This window comes from Apis florea, unplaced genomic scaffold (assembly GCF_048593485.1).
Source record: "Apis florea isolate Af1SG1 unplaced genomic scaffold, ASM4859348v1 contig_2190_pilon, whole genome shotgun sequence".
Lineage (NCBI taxonomy): Eukaryota > Metazoa > Arthropoda > Insecta > Hymenoptera > Apidae > Apis > Apis florea.
Window position 1 is genome coordinate 154,458 of NW_028256541.1, and position 19,904 is coordinate 174,361.

The 19,904-nt window shown below is 25.0% G+C and overlaps 1 protein-coding gene across 1 annotated transcript in view; it reads left to right on the forward strand.

The window, feature by feature from the left end:
• The first annotated feature begins 509 nt into the window (after positions 1-509).
• The window catches only part of blo (bloated), a 305,906-nt gene continuing 286,511 nt past the window's right edge, over positions 510-19,904 (forward strand). Inside the window, exon 1 of the mRNA XM_086915880.1 lies at positions 510-1,232. The gene's annotated coding sequence lies outside the window, so the exon portion shown is untranslated. The remainder of the gene's footprint in view (positions 1,233-19,904) is intronic.

The following is a 19,904-nucleotide window of genomic DNA, read 5'->3' on the forward strand; positions in this document are numbered from 1 at the left end:
ATGACATCCCTGAGTTGATGGAGAGGCGGCACGCGTGCGCGCGCGCGCGCGCGCTTTGGTCCACGCAACTGGAGACCCGTAACAGAATCATAAACATGAGTGCAACGAGGCCAGGGAGTCCATGTGGGTGCGCCTTTCACATATGGTAAGGACGTTCGCCGAGTCTCGCGGTATTCTGATGCAACGAGAACCGCCGTGGCAAAGAAAATGAAGCTGGATTGGCAGGGGATTTAGGAGAGTGCAAAGGAGAACGCGAGACAGAGGTCGGACGAGGAGAAAAGAAAGCCATCAGATTGGCATCGTAGAACGACCGAGAGACGGAGAGACGGACACAGAGAACAGAAGGGAGAGAGTGATTCGAGTCGATAGTGGTAGCATTAGTAGTAGTAGTAGTAGTAGTAGTTGTAGTTGTACCATGATTCTGACTAGTAGTGGTAGCACCAGTAACTAGCAGTTGTAGTGGTAAAGTAGTAGGGTGTACCTTACTCCGGTGAGCGGAGGCCACTGTCAGTTCTCCCGAGACCATAGGCTCGAGCCATCGCGAGATCTCCCTCTGACGAGGATCATCATTCCAGAAAGATTCGCGGCAACGACCCTGTTACCTTGGACATCGTCAAAACGACGATTCCAGGGACGATTTCACGAAATTTATATTGAAGAGGATCTCTTTTTCTGTGGAGATTAAGCTTATCAAGGACATATTTGCCGGCCAACCCCCATCGAAATCTATTTCTTGCTATTTCTTTCTCTCTCTCCCTTTCTCTCTCTCTCTCTCTCTCTCTCTCTCATTCTTCTTTCATCTCTCCCCACTTCTTTCGTTCGATCTTCTCCAATGGATCTTCTTTCGTAGGAAGGATCACTTGTGGTGTTTCGAAATCGTTGCGAAACTGAACTGTTTATGAGATCGATGCTTCATGCGGAGGCGTTTCGCGTGACGTGTGCTCGATATCAGTGTGGTGTTCTGACCTTGATTCGTAATCGTACAGAAACATCTTTTACACGCGTTAACTGTTTGCCATTTGGAGGTTATTTGAACGATTAGAGCGAATATTTTGTGAAAGGATCGAGACCAAAGCAACCACGTGGACGTAGACAGTGTATTTCTGAAATAGTAGTTTGATACAAGTAAACAGGAAGTGACCATTGAAGTTATCTGTGGCTTATAGTGAAAAATAAAAGTGAAAAGATCATCAGCATTTGGCTGTTGATCAAGAATACATCTGGAAAACGAGGTAGGCCCAAGATTTTTTTTTTATTTTCATTTATGTTATATGTTTTATTTTTAAATGGAGTTTCTATCAACGATTTATAAAGAATTTTACTTTCTCTTCATTTTATCGAGTGATAAATTATTCGAAAGCGAAAGTTAACGACAACTTAAGAACGTTGCATGAGATTCTTAATATTTATTGCTTGTTTATAAGTTTTTAATGATTAAAATTTCGTATGAAATTTTTAATTACGTTAATATTTACTGTAATTTTATATAAATTACATTTGATTCAAAACATGAACAAAGATCGATACGAGCAAATATTATTACATTCTTATTCTTATGAACTATTGTTTTCTTATTACGTAATAATTCATTTACGATCGAAAGCGAAAGTCGATATTAAAAACAAACCTTGGTATTAGATTTTAATTCTCAATATGAAATTCTATCTTTGTCCTCGTTGAGCATAAGAAATCACGATAAAAATATATTCAATATTTTATTATTTGATGTACTGAAAAATTTTGAATTTAAAAAATTTTGCATATATCTTTTTGTGTTTCAAAATGGAAATTAATCATGAATAGAAAATACTGATATCAAACATTCAATTATCATTATAATATCTTATTTTACGAAATGATATCTAAATCTTTGTTATTTATTAGTTTATTAGTATCTAACTTAAATACTATTCTACTTGAAAAACTAGAAAAATTTAAGAAGAGAATCATCAAACGATTCTCAAACGATTCTCATTTAAATGAAAATCGTTAATTAATTATTTAATGACACTAAATTTTTATTCAAAATATAAAGTACTTATATTTTAAAGTAAGTATTTTATATTTCGATTAAGCAAAATGAATCACATTGATATATTCATTTATAGATATTATAAAGAATAATCTACTTCATACCAATTATTAATTCTAACTGTAACCATTTATTTGAAACTGAAAGGGAAAGTTAGCCAAAGCCTCTTTCTTGTGGTGCGAGAACATTCAACGCGTCGATTAAAAGGAAATGCATGACAAACGAGAGAAGGCAGCTTCATTCCACGGATACATTTACATTAAAATTTCACATATACATATAAAATATGTGGTAACTGATGATACAAGTGGTTATTTTACATGTAAAAATAAATCGAAAAAAAAAAAAATTTTTATCAAATGTAAGAAGAATTAATTCGCGATTAGATTGTACAAAATTTGTATATATTCTATATTTTCAAATTCGTTTTTTTCGTAAATAAAGTTTTGAATTTTATTTTTTCTTCTCAAAGTATTTTTATGAATAGAATTATTTCTATTTATCTTCTGTTCAATTGCACCGTTATTATCAAATATCCGATATAAACTCAAATACGCATATAATGTATATATGTAGTATATAATACGTATATATATGTAAACAATATGAATAATTTTTCATATAAGCGATTCTGTTTGCTAATTGTAAACAGACAGATGTTAATATTCGTGGAATCGAACTTTATACTGCGAAATGACGAAGTAACATCTGACATTAAAGACTGACTCTCTCTTTTTGCCAATTGTGAACGTTCGTGCAGTGATCGCACGTGACGTAGTGGATATGTGGGTGCATTCTCCAATAGAAAATGGCGATTTGTCAGTCAATTTCTTATCGGATTAGAAGCATTTAATATATGTATGTTTACGCATATACCTTTTCTGGATACAGGTGTAATGTTCTTAATCTTCCTTTTCGTTCAACATGCTGCCCTTTGCCACATGCCATTCCCAATAGCAAATACGATTCTTCTTGCTGCCATACTGGCCAACGTATTAGCATAGCGATCTTGTATAGATAGAGCCCATGATAGAGCTTATTCTAATAACGTGTCGACGATTTTTTATGCGATCTTTGGATTGATAGTAATGCTATATTGCGGATAATGAATTCAAGCTATCTAATACGGAATTTACTGAAGGAGAAAATTGTAGGAAAATAATTATTTGTATATAAGAATGATATGAAATTATTTTCTTCAATCGTATTATTATTTTCCTTTCACCTGTTTTAATTTATAGTTTTGACAACATTTATGTATTACATAAAATAGATGTTTCTAAAAAGGAATGTAAAATGATTGTATGTTAGCATTTATACATATGTATTATTCTATTTATGATTTTATTTATGCTTTATTTTATTTTATTATATTCTAGTTATATATTTATTAGTTTTATTATATAATTGTATTTCATTGAATTCTTTTCTTAATTGTAATATTAATCTAATAAGCTAATTTTTTGATTATAAAATTATTTATTTTCATATTTATGTCATAAAATTACAAATGTATTTATAGAAGAAAGAATTCACAATTTATTGTTTTTTCATAATTTTCATAAAAATTAGTATGAAAATAATATTAAATTTAATAAATTTTTTAATGCTCATAATATTTATTTAAAATCATTTTTCAATAAAAAATTTAAAGAAGTTGTATTATTAGGTTGTATTTAAAGTTTGTAAAATATATAATATATAATAAAAAGATTTCCATTAAATATTTTATTTAATCTTCAAATCTTATATTGATCATACATAAATACGTTGAAGATTTATATAATATACAAGTGTTTCAATATGAAAGGAGTGGCAATTAATCGACATAAATCATTTTTCTGTCATTTCATTTCATGATGATATAATTGTAATTAACGAATTATTGCAATGTTAAATATTTATACAAGCAATAATGATATGTTTGTAATGTAATTATCATGATTTTCATTATATACAACAGGTGCATTTTTGAGAATAATTTATGTAACTTACTTCGATCTAGTATCATTTATTTAAATATATTTTTTCGGTGTTATTTTACATATCGAAATTACATATCACTTAATTAACTTCATAGTTAATTTATATAAATGATTTTAACTATTTATTTCATCTAATTATGAATTTGATAATATGTTATTTTATCAATAATAGAATTAAGAAATTATAAAATTATGAAAATATAAAGATCATCAACTTCTTTAATATCTCATATAAAATATATTTTCTTATATCACATATAAAATTATCTATATATATTATATAAATATATAAATATATAAATTTATATATTATATTAAAATGCATTATTATTTACAATTATTTACAAATCGAGAACCTATCTAAATATAGCTTTGTATTTATCTCCAATATTTTGCAACTACAGAACATTTGTAATAACAATAGAAAAATTGAAAACATCTGCTTATAAAATTGGAATTGATGTTTTCGTTTCAATTTTTGATGAATTTTTCAAAGTTCGACTTACTTTCAATTTGCATCAAAATATCCAGAAATGGTTAATAAATAATAATACATAATTTATTAATTTTTTTATTTTGTTAATAAATTTTATTAATAAAATTTATTTATACTAATATTTTATTAATAAAAAATTTTTTTTATTTGATATAAGAAAGAGATAAATCCGAATTTATATTTTTATTGCACAAAATAGATGTCACTAGTTTTTTATTGATTTATATGAATTAGTTTATATTACATAATATTACATAATTGTTTTTTATGCGTATAATAATATTTAATATGTTTTTAAAAACTTTTTTTATTAAAAATAGATTTCCTTTCTTATATGCTGCAAGATTTTAAATTTTTGTATTCTTCTATTGAATACTGTAACAAATCGAGCTGAAAAAATTTCATCTTTAACAACCTCTATTTTACAATTCATCACATTTTATTTAAAAAATTTTTTAGAATTTCTTTAATCTTTGGATTTACGAAATTATTGTTGTCAATTAATTTTTCTATTTTATTAGAAAGATGAAGAAAAGATCTTTTTTTAATTCGATCTGTATAGATCTATTTTCTTATGATTCAATTATATTTTCGCAAACATTTACGTGTTTACATAATTATATTTATATATAATTATATTATGTATAGTTAACAAACGAATGATAAAAATTTATGGGACTGACCTTCGTGATAATGTTGAATGGTGAACCAGTCTACTAGTTTCAAGGTAGCCGAGGATCAAGGAAAATCTAAGCCATCCAGTCCACTCTAATCTCCATTCCTCCATTTCCTCAACGCCTCTTACATCGTGGCCAGGACACCAATCCACATTTCATCGATCGTTATCGATACTGTACTCGCTTTCGATGATTCAATCGATTTACATTCAAGATCGAACGTAATTTGCTTTGTTAATTCGATTATTATTGTGATTAGAATATTGTGTTTATTCGTGTTACATGAAATATGATAAATACATTTTCATATAATGAAGTTTTCAATAATTATGTATAATTATGTATAATTCAGAATATTTTATTTATAAATTGCTAAAATAATTATTTACTTTCATAAATGAAAACTTTTTAATTTTGATATATTTGATAATATTATTTAGAGACACATAATTGGTATAGTTTTTATAAACTGATTTTATAAACTGATACACAGTATATTTTGCAATATATTTAAAAATAACTATCTAAATAACATGAGATAAAATATAATAATAATATATATAATACAATAATAAAATATGTAAATTAAAAATATGTTGTTAGGAAAAATTAAAATATTTAAATGCCTTTTATTTATTTATAAATAATGTCAAATTATTTGTTGTTACATGTTTTAAAATAGTAAATGATATATTTTTTCAAAGAAATTAGAAATTTAATGTATTAGAATTTTTCTGAATCGGAGATTTCAATGAAAATTTCCTTCAATCAGTAAAACTAGTGACTTGTTATGGATACGTCTTTGCGATTGTTGATGTCAGTCGTTTGAAACACTAGTAATTTAGCATCAGGACAAAAAGCAGTAACTATACTATTGATCGTATCATATTTCTCTTGTGACTCACTTGTGACTCTCGCTATTTGCGATTCTCTCAAGGAAATGTCATAGATTGTAATTCTCACATAAAGCAATTCACAAATTAAGCACATGCAATGAATTCGAAATGAAAAATTTTAATTTAGAAGATTAAATAACAATAAGAAAAAAATATGAAAGTGTGTGAATGATTTTTAAATATAGCATGAAACAATATTAAAGGAAGAATATATAATATAGATTAACTTTTTATAATAGAAGATGATTTTTATATAAAAAAATATTATTAAAGGAAAAACAATGAATTAAAAAATTAAAAAATACATAATATACAAAATGCAATAAAAAATATAAAAATTTATATATTAATAATAGTGTGTATTTTTTAGAAATATTTTATATCAAAATGTAATAAAAGAAATCAAAATCTCATCAAAATTGTATTCAATTCACAAGAAAAATAATGCGTTAATTCGAAAATTATTTAAAATATTAAGATGTAATAATATTTAATTTTTATTATTAAAATGTAACGTATATAATTATTAGAATGTTTCAAAAAATTTTTGATAATAATAAATTTATTAGACTTTAAATTTTTAACATATTTTCAAACATGATTGAAAAAATATTATACAATTACTTACGCATTGTGAAACACGTTTAAAATAGTGCAATATGATCACTTGAGCAGAGGCGTTCAATTGTTCTTTAATACATTCAATTTTGTTCGACGCATGCCATCAATTTCACCAATTGAAAAAAGGACGCTATTGTTTCATCATGGCGAAAGTAAAAGTGGCTCAACCTTGCTCGTAAGTTTAAGTAAAGATATATCATTCATCTTTAATGGTGAATTTTCTACCATTCTTATTTTATACAAATTGAATGATATAAAAAATGCTTTCGAATTATCAACAAACAACAATTCAGTTGTTTCATATTATTATAGGAAATATACTGAGATAAAAGTGCAATTACTGATTTGATTTATAAAAATAATTATTTTTTAATTTTTAGATTGTAATATACAATAGAGAAAGAGTTGTCAAATAAATTTATATATAATTTTCTAATTTTAATTTATTAAGATGAAATTTAAATTGCATATTAATTAATATGTTAAATCGTTATTCAATTTTCTAATATGTGTATTATTAATTATATTATATTATTATAATATATTTATTATATTATATTTGAACTTGTAAGAATCAAAAGAAATTTAAATAAAATTGTAATTATTAATTTTTAATTCTCTATTTTAAGAAATAATTCTTTTAAGAAAAACATATCAGATTATAAATCAATTTGATTGATTCAAAATAATCAGTTTAAACAATTCACATTTACTCAGATTTGTCCCAAAAATACAACACAAAAACCTATATATTCACGCAATGTTTTTTTTCCCCCATGATTTAGAAATATTATAACGCATAATCTAAAGTAATCGAATAACCCTTAACCAAAAAAGTCCGTCAAAGTTGTCAATAAAAATTAGTTGATTCGTAAGCAGAGTTGCCGGGATAAATGCGAAGCAGCTTTCTACAAACTCGTTTCTACACAGATGGCTGATTATTGAGCATACCGAGGTTCTAATCTTCCATCTCGGTGAAAGAGTGGTTCCACAATGGCGTGAGGATCGCGATCTCTGAAAATCGTCGCATCATGAAGCGATTGTGGTTTCCAGGAAATAGCGAATTCCATGGAGCAACGCGAACCTGTTCCCCTCGAAAACGACCTTCCTACACCGAACAATGGGTGTAGGTACGGGCGTGGGTGATCGAAGGATACCAACGGCAGATCTGACCTTATACGATCCGCCATGGTGATGTGGCTCGATTGGTTTCCAGGACGCGGAACAGAGACAGGATCTTGAATGATATATTATTATTTTCGATCTATTTTAAGATATTCGTATTGTCGTTAGGTATTGCAATATCTTCTTTTAAATATCATTCGGTATCATTGATAAATTTAGAAAAGTTACAGAATTTTTAAAAATTAATAATTGAAGAAATTAAAAATTAAAACATAGTATTGTGGTATTTTCAACTTCACTTTTTCGGTTTTATTAATTTTTTGGCATTAAATTGATGTAGTATAAATTATATGTACATATAATAAAAGGATGATTAATTAAATTTATAAATAATTTTGTTGAAATGATATATTTTGTATATTTTTTTGCAGTTGCAAAATATTATTCCTAAAAAATTCTTTGCAAATAATAAAGTGATATTTTTTCAATTATTATTTATAATTATTAATAACAAATTGATATATATATATAAATATATTATATAATTGATATAAGTATATAATATAATTCATTAATTTTATTTAACATTTTATCCTTTTTAAAAATATTATTTATATATCCTATAATTAGTAGTATTAGTTTAATTTATAACTTCTTCATCCTTATACTACAATAAATAATTTATTGAACGAATATCAATATTATCAATATATGAAACAAAATCGTATTAAAATTTTATTTTTACTACATGATGACTATAGTTAATAAGTCCTACCAGTGAAAGAACTTGAGGACCAGGAAGCAGAGAATTAAAAGTGTACACATACTCCTAACTGGCGCGCGCGTTTGTAACAAAGAGGTGCCAGAGATAGATATTCCCGGGAGGGAAGATAATAATCTTTGCAAGGTGGGCTGCAGTGTGGACTGAGAGAAGACTGCCGTCGCGAGAATCGCCGCTAATAGCCGCTTAAACGTAAAAGTAGTAAAGGCGTACAAGTGGCCCTCATGTTGGCTGGGAGAGGAACCCAAGCTGCTATCCTAGCTCGAACGACCGTCGAGTCCAAGTCGTAAAAATTCCTGAAGAACGCGGCGATATGGAGGGAAGACAGCGGCGGCGGCGGATGTTCCAGTTCGTTCCTTGGTATAGCATACTAACGCCGCTTTTCTGCCCAGCTCACTCGCGTTTCCTTTTTTCGCGGCTCTTTTTCTGACGTTCGACAGAATCGCCGGCTAGCTTAACGATATGTCGACGCTCTTTCTCTGCCCCTTAGCAGCTAGAGTAAACGTACGTAACGCGATGTAACGAACGTAATTACGCGTGCCAGTCTCTGGTAGGATAGTAACTTGTTAATTCTTCCCCACTCTAGAACGATGAAAAGGGGATGCAAGTGGAGAGAGAAAGGAAGACAAAGTAAAACGATGCCTCGTGTTTTCAGAACTTTGCCGTCAGGTTGTAAAGTTGATCTAACGCGATGCTGAATTACGAGTTGCAAGTATTATCGAATTGATGATGTTTATAATTTTAAATGTGCAAATGTAATTATCACGACACAAAAATATGTATAAATCTTTTGATTCTTTTGTTCATCAACTGCGTTATGAGATTCATAATATTAAAAATCGCAGAAAAATAGTAATTTAATATAATATAAATATTTATTCGTAATATTGTTCGTTCGAATTTGAAAAATTATCAAAATTTCATAAATCACAAATATGAAAATCAACACATTATTTACTAGAATAAAAAATGAATGAATTTGATTTTATTTTGTATTACTATTCTGAAATATTCTTTTTATTTATTGCATATTAACAGAATATTTATCCAGTTAACAAAATAAATCGAAGATTTAACATAGAGGGAAAGATCTGTCATTTTGCCTAATGAAAATAATATGAAATAATAATGAAAATATTATTTAATACAAGAAATGAATTAACAAATTAATTAGTAATTCTTATCAATATTATTTTAAATTTATAATAAAAAAATTTTAATTAAAAAATAGCTACATAAATAAGATATTCTTTCGAATAATAAAATAAAAATTACTAACAATGTATTAATTAGAGAGAAATCTTCTTTTAAAACTTATCTATTGAAAGAGCATTAATATTAAAATTTATCAGTAAATTTACATAAAAATTTAAAAGCAAGATGGAATAATCAACTTGTCTTCAATGAATTCGATATTCCGTTGGCTAGATATTCTATCACAACTATATTTTCCTCTTCGGCATCTCTTGGCGTTATCATAATACATCAGCAATAATAGGAGGAGAGAAGCAATATTGGATGGAAATAGTTGATGTTAATTGCAAAACATCTTTATTGGATCGAATGGAATGTGCTATTTAGATGAATTATAATTAAACTTGTGAAACTAGACGTAAACTTTCTGATTTTCTCTGATATTATTATATTATATATATATATTTTATTATTATATTTTTTCCGATTTGATAAAGAAAAAATAAAATAAAATAAAAAGAAAAAATAAATAAAATAGAATGAATTTATTTATTCTTTATATATATATATATATATATATATATATATATGAACTATCATTTATATATAGTAATTTATACTACCTGATAAGAGCATGTGTGATTATACATAAATACATAAAGCCATCGATGTGAATCGATAGGAATTGAAAAGAGATACTTATTAACAAGATGAAGCAATTATCTAATAAATGAATGTTTTGAAAAATTTCTAATAAATATTATTCTAATATGAACTAAAACATCGTTAGGTTATAAATATGTATATAGTATATAATATATACATATATATTCTTTTTTTAACAAATTTTTTTTTTATATGAATAATTCTCAGTTTTGTTTTTTATATCTTTCGTTATATCATTCTTCCATTATTATCATGTAATATATTAGAGGAGAAACATTGTGTTCGATATATCATGTATGATGTTAAATTGTTCCATTTCATTTGTAGATTTGTTACAAAAATAAAACAACATAATTATGTATTAAACAATGTGCAAAATTCTATTTATATATACTTGTGGAAATGATGAATGCATGGATAACTCGCCGGATGCTTAGAACTTGGAATTTGCAAATCTTTGCTACAAAAAAAATAATATTAAATATGAAATGTATCAAACATATTTGTTATATGAAATATGTATTAATATTAATTTAATCAAAATGTTGTAAATAAAAAGTTCGTAAAATATTTTTTTTCTACAGTATATTATTATAATTGATTTATATTTATATATTTCAAAATTTATATTGTTACCGGTATTAGTTTTACCTATTGTATTCTGCGATAGATAAGATTGCTTGAAATCTATTATATATTACAATAAAAAGAAACGATTTTAAATGATATGTACTTATATAAAGTATCCCAAAAATATGAAAACATCCATTAAGTCGAGATTCCTAAGGTAATTTCAAGCAACATTTTCCTTTGCAAAAACTTTCGTTACTTTCGATTTGTTAATGAGTTTTTAATAAAAAATATTAATAATTATAAAGCATGTGTTGAATATTATATTAATTTATTCATTCTTCATCCTGCTAAAATTTGATATAATTTTTTATTAGTAAAAAAATAATTGTTATATGTTCAATATATGTTGCTTGAATTTGTTTGTGTTTTCAACGGTACGTAATCAAAGCTATTATTGCAACTCGATTAGGCTATTCGCTTCGTGATTGATCAGTATTTTTTATTAATAACTCGTTATTAATAAAGCCATAATGAAAGTTTTTGCAAAGAAAAAAATTTCTTAAAATTATCTTAAAAATCTTTAGTTATTGGATATTTCCATTTGGGTCATCCAATATATAATATAAATAACAATAAAAAATACAAAATTAAAAAAATTTTAATGTAATTTTATGCGTTATAAAAATTTAAATATAATTACATGTAACTATATAATATAAATAACAATAAGAAATACAGAATTAAAAAATTTAAATATAATTTTATGTGTTATAAAAATTTAAATATAATTATGTAATTATATGTGATTCTCCAAAGTTATTTAAAAATTTAACAATTATCATATATATTCTTACCATACATATTCTTGATATCATATAATTTACATCTTAAATATTTTTTTCGCATTTTTGATATTTCCCAGAAATATTCACGTATATCGTATCACATAAATCGGATATACCGATTTTATTATTAAATTAGAAATATTTATTATTATATTAGAAATATTTTAGTAATTTTTTCAATTGAATCATGTAGTTCATAATAATCTTTTATTATCAGTTTAAAGTTTATTGTATCACTTATAATTCTTTATAGCAGATAGTTTTAGTGAGTGCATATTTTTAATTGTCGTTACAATAAGAAATTTTACAATTTAAAAAAAGAAAAATAACGAATCAAAAGAATCAAATTAAAAGAATTATCTCAATTTTCTGAAATATTTCTTTAATTCAATTTTTTTCATCTATTTTTATTTTTGAAAAAATTACAACATACTCCGTTGTACTTGTGATATCAGTTAGAAACAAATGTTCGTTAAAACTACACGCTAACCATAAATGATATAAATAAAAAACTAATAATAGATTAGATTATTTAATGACACGATTTTTCGTTCGCAATTATATCGACACGCAGATTAAAGTAAAAACATTCCCTTGTTTAAGATTGTATACAAATAAATAAGATATTGTTTCCTCGATTTAACTTCAACTTTTTTATTTTTATTCGAAGATATTGTTCAACGCAATTTCCAATTTTTTAAAATTTCGCAGATACAACAGAAAATTTTAAACATGATCCTTCAAGGCATGATGATATTAATCTCCCGACTTGCACCGTTTCTCACCGCTTGGTGACAATATCGTCGTAAATTCGTGGCAAATCGAATTCAGATTTATTCTCGCCGCAGAGGCATGTTTATGCGCGAGCGAAAGACTCCAGCATACAGGTGTCTACTTTCAAATCGGGAGAGCCGCTATTTCGTTTGAATGTCAATTCGTTTCGCTACACGCGGCACCCTTCAAGGAGAACGAGCGGATTTTTTTATTATACCTTTTATTTTAATTCCGTCGACAAACTTGTCTGTTTTTTTTTCTTTTTTATCCGTTACCCTGAACCATTTCCATATGAGAAAAGCTGATGAAAGGTGTTAATCGATGATCGAATACAAAACGAAAGAGATCGAAAGACATCGGAGTCACTCTTTTACACTGATCGATTTTCTTTGGTTTTTTGCGACGATTGACATAGTATTTCACATGACGATTTATAAATAAAATTGAATAAATCTCATTGCTTTTCGCTTGTCTTGATTGTATTATAATATTTATTGATTGTCGAATATAATTGACACATCATCTTGTATTAATCGTAGAAATTGAAAATGAGGCTGAATGAATGTGGCCAATTGAAGGAATTGGATTAAACGATAAACATGACAAGTTGCAGTTTATCAAAATATTATGCTTTTGATTGATATTGAATATATCATTGAATGCACGAAAGAATGTTGAGTTACTGAGATGTTGATCGCATCTTTTGATTGTTTATAAGATTATAAGAAGGATAAGGATTATATCACATATTCGAAATATGTTTTTTAATCTTTTATAATATAATAGAAAAAATTCTATAAAATTCTTTTTGATAGTTAAAATTAGCTCAAATTAGTTAAGATTAATACCGAAAACTGATGTAAATGTTACTTTGTAATTAAATAGGAACAATTGGAATGTTATATATCTTTAAAATTAAAGTTAAACTTTTTATAAGAATTATTGAAATGTTTTCAATTATAATTATTTAAAAAAAATTGAACAATTAAAAAATAAATCAAAAATTAATAAAAGGTGACAAAATCTATTAACGTTTAAAGTTTTAGTTAAATAATTTATTTGCTTAAATTTAAAAATTATCCGCTCCTTTTGTAAGAGTATGTAATGAGATGTAATGAGAACATTGTTTGTGCATGTATGCAAATGTTCTATTGCGATTTCAAATTGTGGAGATCAATTCATTACCAATAATCGAGAGCAATAATATATATATATATATATAATCGATTGCATGCACATACAAATTATACATATATGTATAATATATTGCTTCTGTAATATGAAATATCACATTCGTTTCCTTTACGATGACCGGTAATGCTAATCTATTTTCGATTTTTAAAAATTATTTCCATTAGTGGCATAGAAATGTTTCTTTTTATTTCACTTTGTGAAAAAAATTTTAAGAATTTATAATCTTAGCAATAAAGAAAGAAGATTCAGGAAAATATTAGCTCAATATTAGTTTAATAATTATTACTAATATTACTAATATTAACAGAAATTACTTTACAGACACGAATAAAGTATTGATAAGACCATATACAAAATGCATATTTATTATTTTTATATTTGAATAATAAGCAGATATGAATTGTCTAGAGAATAACATTCAGTGCTAAATGTACTAATTAAAAATTTATAGATACGAAATGATCTCTCTTAATAATATTAAATAATATTAATAATAATTGCATTGATAACATTATGCTAATAATCTCTGAAATCAATATCTTTGTTTATATTTTTTATATTGCGAATGTTCGTTAATGACAAAAATCAATTTTACGTCGAAGAAATTGATTATTTTATATCTTATCTATCTTATATAAGACAAAATCTATTTTAGATCTAGACATTTTATTGATTTTTTGCTCTCTGAATATTATAAATTTAAGTCTTAAATTTTTCTTTAATATCTTGTAGAAAATAGATATCATGCATTTTGAAAGAAATCTACTAATTACTGGAAATTTTTATCGGCGATTCGATTAAAAATCTTTTCATGTTTATTAGAGAAACTTTTCCTAAAAAACAGAACTAAAGATTTTCTTTAAATAAATATAAAAACATAATAGATAAACTTTTTTTTGCTATCTTAATTGCAAATCAATAATACAAAAAATTAAAATAAAAAAATAAAATAATCAATATTATCATAATCTTCGGTAAAAATTGATTTATGCTTTGATATGTGATTTTCAAGAATATGAATACCAACTGGTATCTAATATTGCGTATATATATATATATACGCAATAATATATCGTGGAAAGCTTACAAAATATCTTGCAACGATGACAAATATAATTGTTTGAGCATTCAGAAATGTCAGAGTCTTTCATAAATCCCTTCTTTATAATCTGAGCATTGAATTCAATTTTCATTTATACTTCTTAATTGTAAAATTAATTATTTTCTTTAAATTCCTAGCACATTAAATAAATAAATACAATAGTTTTTATTTTATGCGATGTCTTTTTCATTAAGAAGAACAATCAATTATTTACTTATAAAATCTATGTACCTTTCTCTCTATTTCTGGTTTTTTTGATGCTTTATTTCGTATATAATTTCAAATATATTGATAATGTTCGATAATAATCCCGTCACATTAATTTAATTAATTATTAGATTATTCCACGCCAAATCGATATCTCAAATTGAGATATAATAATTCATATAGTAGTTCACGTATAAAATTAATTTATAATATCATTATGCTAGTTTTATATTTATTTAAAAATTACAGATTTTGAATTTTACAATTTTTCCAATTTTCGTGAAAATTGATCGTACGTTTGAATTTTTATCTTGGAAATTTATTATGAATATTTATCGAATTAAATTTTTTTTAAAATAATGATATTTTAAACAATAATATTTTAATTGAGAAGAAATTATCTTTTTAAATATATTTTAAAATTGTTAATTATATTGAAAAATTATTTTTTTAACATAAAAAATTATAAACAAATTTTTATTTTTCGACTAATCGCATTTTTAAAAAACTGAAAAAAATATTATATTCCTATTTTCCATAAGATAGTTTTTGAAATTCATTTTGATGTTATTTCAATTAATCGAATAATAAACTAGAAAAGATAACGATATGCTTTATCTTAAATCATTGTTCTATGCCAATTGTTTCTATGCCAATATTATATTATACCTGCTATTTATATGAAATCTGTGAAATCGAATAGTCTTATTGTTATTATCATTTATACTTGAAAAAGAAAATATCACTATCTCACTCTTAATCAATGATATAATTTTTTATAGTCATCAAATTTATAAATCAGATTTCTTTGCTAGGTATGTGTATTATTATTTATATAAAAAGAAAATATTACTGAAAAATGTTTCTTATTAAATTATTTTATTAAATTATAATTATGAAAAGATGATGAGTTAAAAACCTATCTTTTCAAAAGAAAGAAAAAAAAACGAGTGATATTTAAATAGAACAATTTCGAATGACAGAATTAAAAATTACATGTAAGAAAGAAATCGAAATTAGTACATTATCAAAAACAATTTTTTATTAAAGATATTTTATATCATCTTTTTTGTTTGTTTTGACTCTTAAAATCGATTCTTGAAAAATATCTCACGAATTTATCGATACTTTATGAATTATAATACAAAATATCTATGATTTATTCTCAACACAATTATTTTAAAGTTTAAAATTTTATATTTATATTCAGTTATATTTTAATAAAATTATTTGATTTTATTATTAAAAAAATTTTTTATCATTATTGTTAACAATAATAAATTTCAAATAAATTTTTCTTATTAATGTAATTAAAATGAATTAATGATTTTTTTTATTTTTATATTGATATGTTTATATATTATTCGAAAAAATAATTAAATCGTCATTAAATTTTTTTTTATCATTAAATATTCTAAAGTAAGGTTTTTTAGGCAAATTTTTCTATAAGAAAATTCAATAATATAATTTAAGAGAATTAAACAATATATATAACATCACATATGTAATAATATCAAAGAGATAATTAAAACTACAAAGATAATATGTTAGATAAATTAGAATGGAATATAGAATCATAAAGAGACGGGAACTGTATAAATATAATAGAATAAAAAATTAGGATAATAAGTTATATAGTTATTCATATTTTTATAATAAACTTTTTTTTTGTAAAAAAAATTTTCATTTAATCATCAAAGTTAAGCTATATTGATTATTATAAATAATGATCATTATTATATTTGACCATTATTTAATTAATTTTAATTTTTTTTTCGATTTTTAATATCATTTTTTATATTATTATTTAATAAACCAAATAAGAATTTGCAAATTATTTCTTCAAAAAATCAATTTAAAAAGAAATTGAAATTTTTTAATATTGGAAATTCACTTTTTTTTCTACAAATTCGATTATTCTTGATATGAATTAATTTTGTGGATTCTATGATTTCTTCATTTCTTCTTTCTTTATTTCTCAATTTTATACTATTTCTTTTATACTATCTCTCAAAAAACTATAAATATAAATTAAGAATAAATATTTTAATCTATTTAGTATACGATATTATATTACGCATAAGATATTAATATATTTATGGGATATCTGAATAATTCAAAACAAATACAAAAATTGATATACAAAAATGTCGATTAGATGATTATTTTTAAATAATTAAAATGTATATTAGATAAAAATAGAGTGAAATAGTTTTTTAAATTTTAAAACTATTTATGCTATTTTTATTTTCAAATTCTCTAGTAAATCAAAATTTATAATTCGTTATACATGATATATATTTTTTTAAAAAATCAATTATATGAATAGATACTGTTTGTTACAAATTCTATATGTTCTTTTATGAATGTGTTTGTTTTTTTGTAAATAGTTAAATATTTATTATAACATTGCTATAATTAAAGAGCTTAATTTGTAATTTTCACTTTTCATTTTTAGCAGCAATATTTCTGTATTTCTCTTATTTTTCTATCCGAATAAACTTATATATTTTGCAATGCGATTTTTATTTTAATTCCTATTTCAATTATTCACTAAATCTAACTAATTACTCTATAAATTTTTGTTCAACAAAGAGAGTTGCGAATTTTCGCATATTATAAATACATTCTCGTCCATGTCTTAAGTGGTATTCGTATAAAAACATGGTGAAGAAGGTATCTCACGCGTTATAACACGTTATATACCGCCGCAAATATTCTTAATTCTCGTCTGTCAGGATTTTGTCGAGTGTATAATAGCACATACCGGTGGACCGTGATTTAAGCGAACAACTCTGAAAATTGAAGATTCACAGCGCGGCAAGAAACGATATTTATAAGGGACAGGAATGGCTGATGACTGGTAAAATAAATGATAAAATTTCGTATGCTATTCGGATATACATTGTTTATTCAGAGCACGTACTTTTCGTTACATTCTTTTATCGAGGTGTCGATTGATCGCGAATGCATGATTTTTTCGCACGAGATACTGAATCATTGTTTGGAAAGATATACTTTAAACAGTCTTTTTACAATCTTTTTACGTTTGTAAATAAAATTTTGATTTTTGATTATTCATAAGTGTTTCTAAAACATATAATTTGTTTAATGGATCATAGGAAAAAAATTGGTTACCGTTTATTATTTTTTAATATATTTAAAATCGACTTGATAGATTATTTCTCTATATATCCATATCAAATCGTTATATTATGGAATTTAAAATTATGGAATTCAAAATTTCATCATAATTTCATTTTAATATTGTAATATTAATTGAATTATAAATAGATTATTTTTAGCAAATAAAAATTAACAAAGAATAATCAACAATTAATATTTCAATAAACAATATTTTCTTTATATTTGTTATTAAGAATTAATAGTTGAAAAAATACTACTCATGAAAATATACTTTCTATATAAGAAATATCATATGCATGCATGTATATATAAGAGAGAATCATCTAGATTTATGATGATCAAGATTTTTATTTATGTCCGTATATATGTTTTGTACCTTCGTTGGTTTAAACTTATTAATTTTGTCTCTATTATTTTGACGGATCAAAATAATTGCAAAGTTCTATCTTACACATATTCTGGCAGATAAGTGACACGTGATATGTTTAAAATAAGAACGATTCACATAAAAAAAAATCAATTTTACGATATTTACGAATTTTTATCGAATTTTTCGATAAAATGAAACTTCTATCGAAGATTTTAGTTCCTTTCTTAAAATTCGATTTTAAAATTTCTTCTTTATAATTATCTATCGCTGAACAAATTCTTCTATCTCAATTCTTAAACCAACGAAGACAGGTTTTCAAATCTCAATGAAATAACGTGATCTACAAAAAGGAAAAAATAAAAGAGAAAGGCCAGCGAAAATATCGAACGGTCATCACGTTTCGCATTTTCTTTAACGACCAAGGCAGGCTTCCTATTTCCCAGAAAGGCTCGGAACTGCTTGTTCACGATGTTCGTTGCGGTCACACCTACAACAGGGACCACACAAATTGGCAATAAGTGATCAATATTGAACTGATTTTCGTTCCCGCCATGATACATCTCATCCGAGCTTCTTTTTCACCATCTTCGTTGATTCACCAACATAGAACGACCTTTATATAGCCTATGCTTTTATGGAACAAAAACGGAACGAGATGACTTTCGAAACATCAGAAGCCTGGCGCCCGCCCGACCTCGATCCACCGGCCGATTCCACTCCACCTTCTTCTCATCGACCTCTTTTTAAACATTAGATTCACTTGATATTTGAACGTTCTCATTGAGTTTTTTTTTTTTTGCAAATTTCGCTTTAGATGATTTTTTTCTACACGCACAATTATTTTGGTCACGAAGATGATCGCATGGTCTTCTTGATGGATTATTTAGTTTCTTTTGATTGTATATACATATAGAAAGATTTTATAAATTGAATATAATAGATTCGTATATTATTTCATTTATTGTATTTTAAATATATCTTATCTAAAAATTTAATTAAACAAAATATTATCAAAAATTTAAAAACAAACTTTTGGAATTTAGTTACCAAACAATTATTGATTATCTATGTTTCTCTTTTAGTTTCAAATTCGAAACTTAATAATGTATGTATGTTGAAAGTATATAAATTTTTATCTATATTTAATTTTCTTAAATCGAAGATTTTATTATTTATATCATTTTAAAAATTTATTTAATCAATTTATTAAATTAATTTT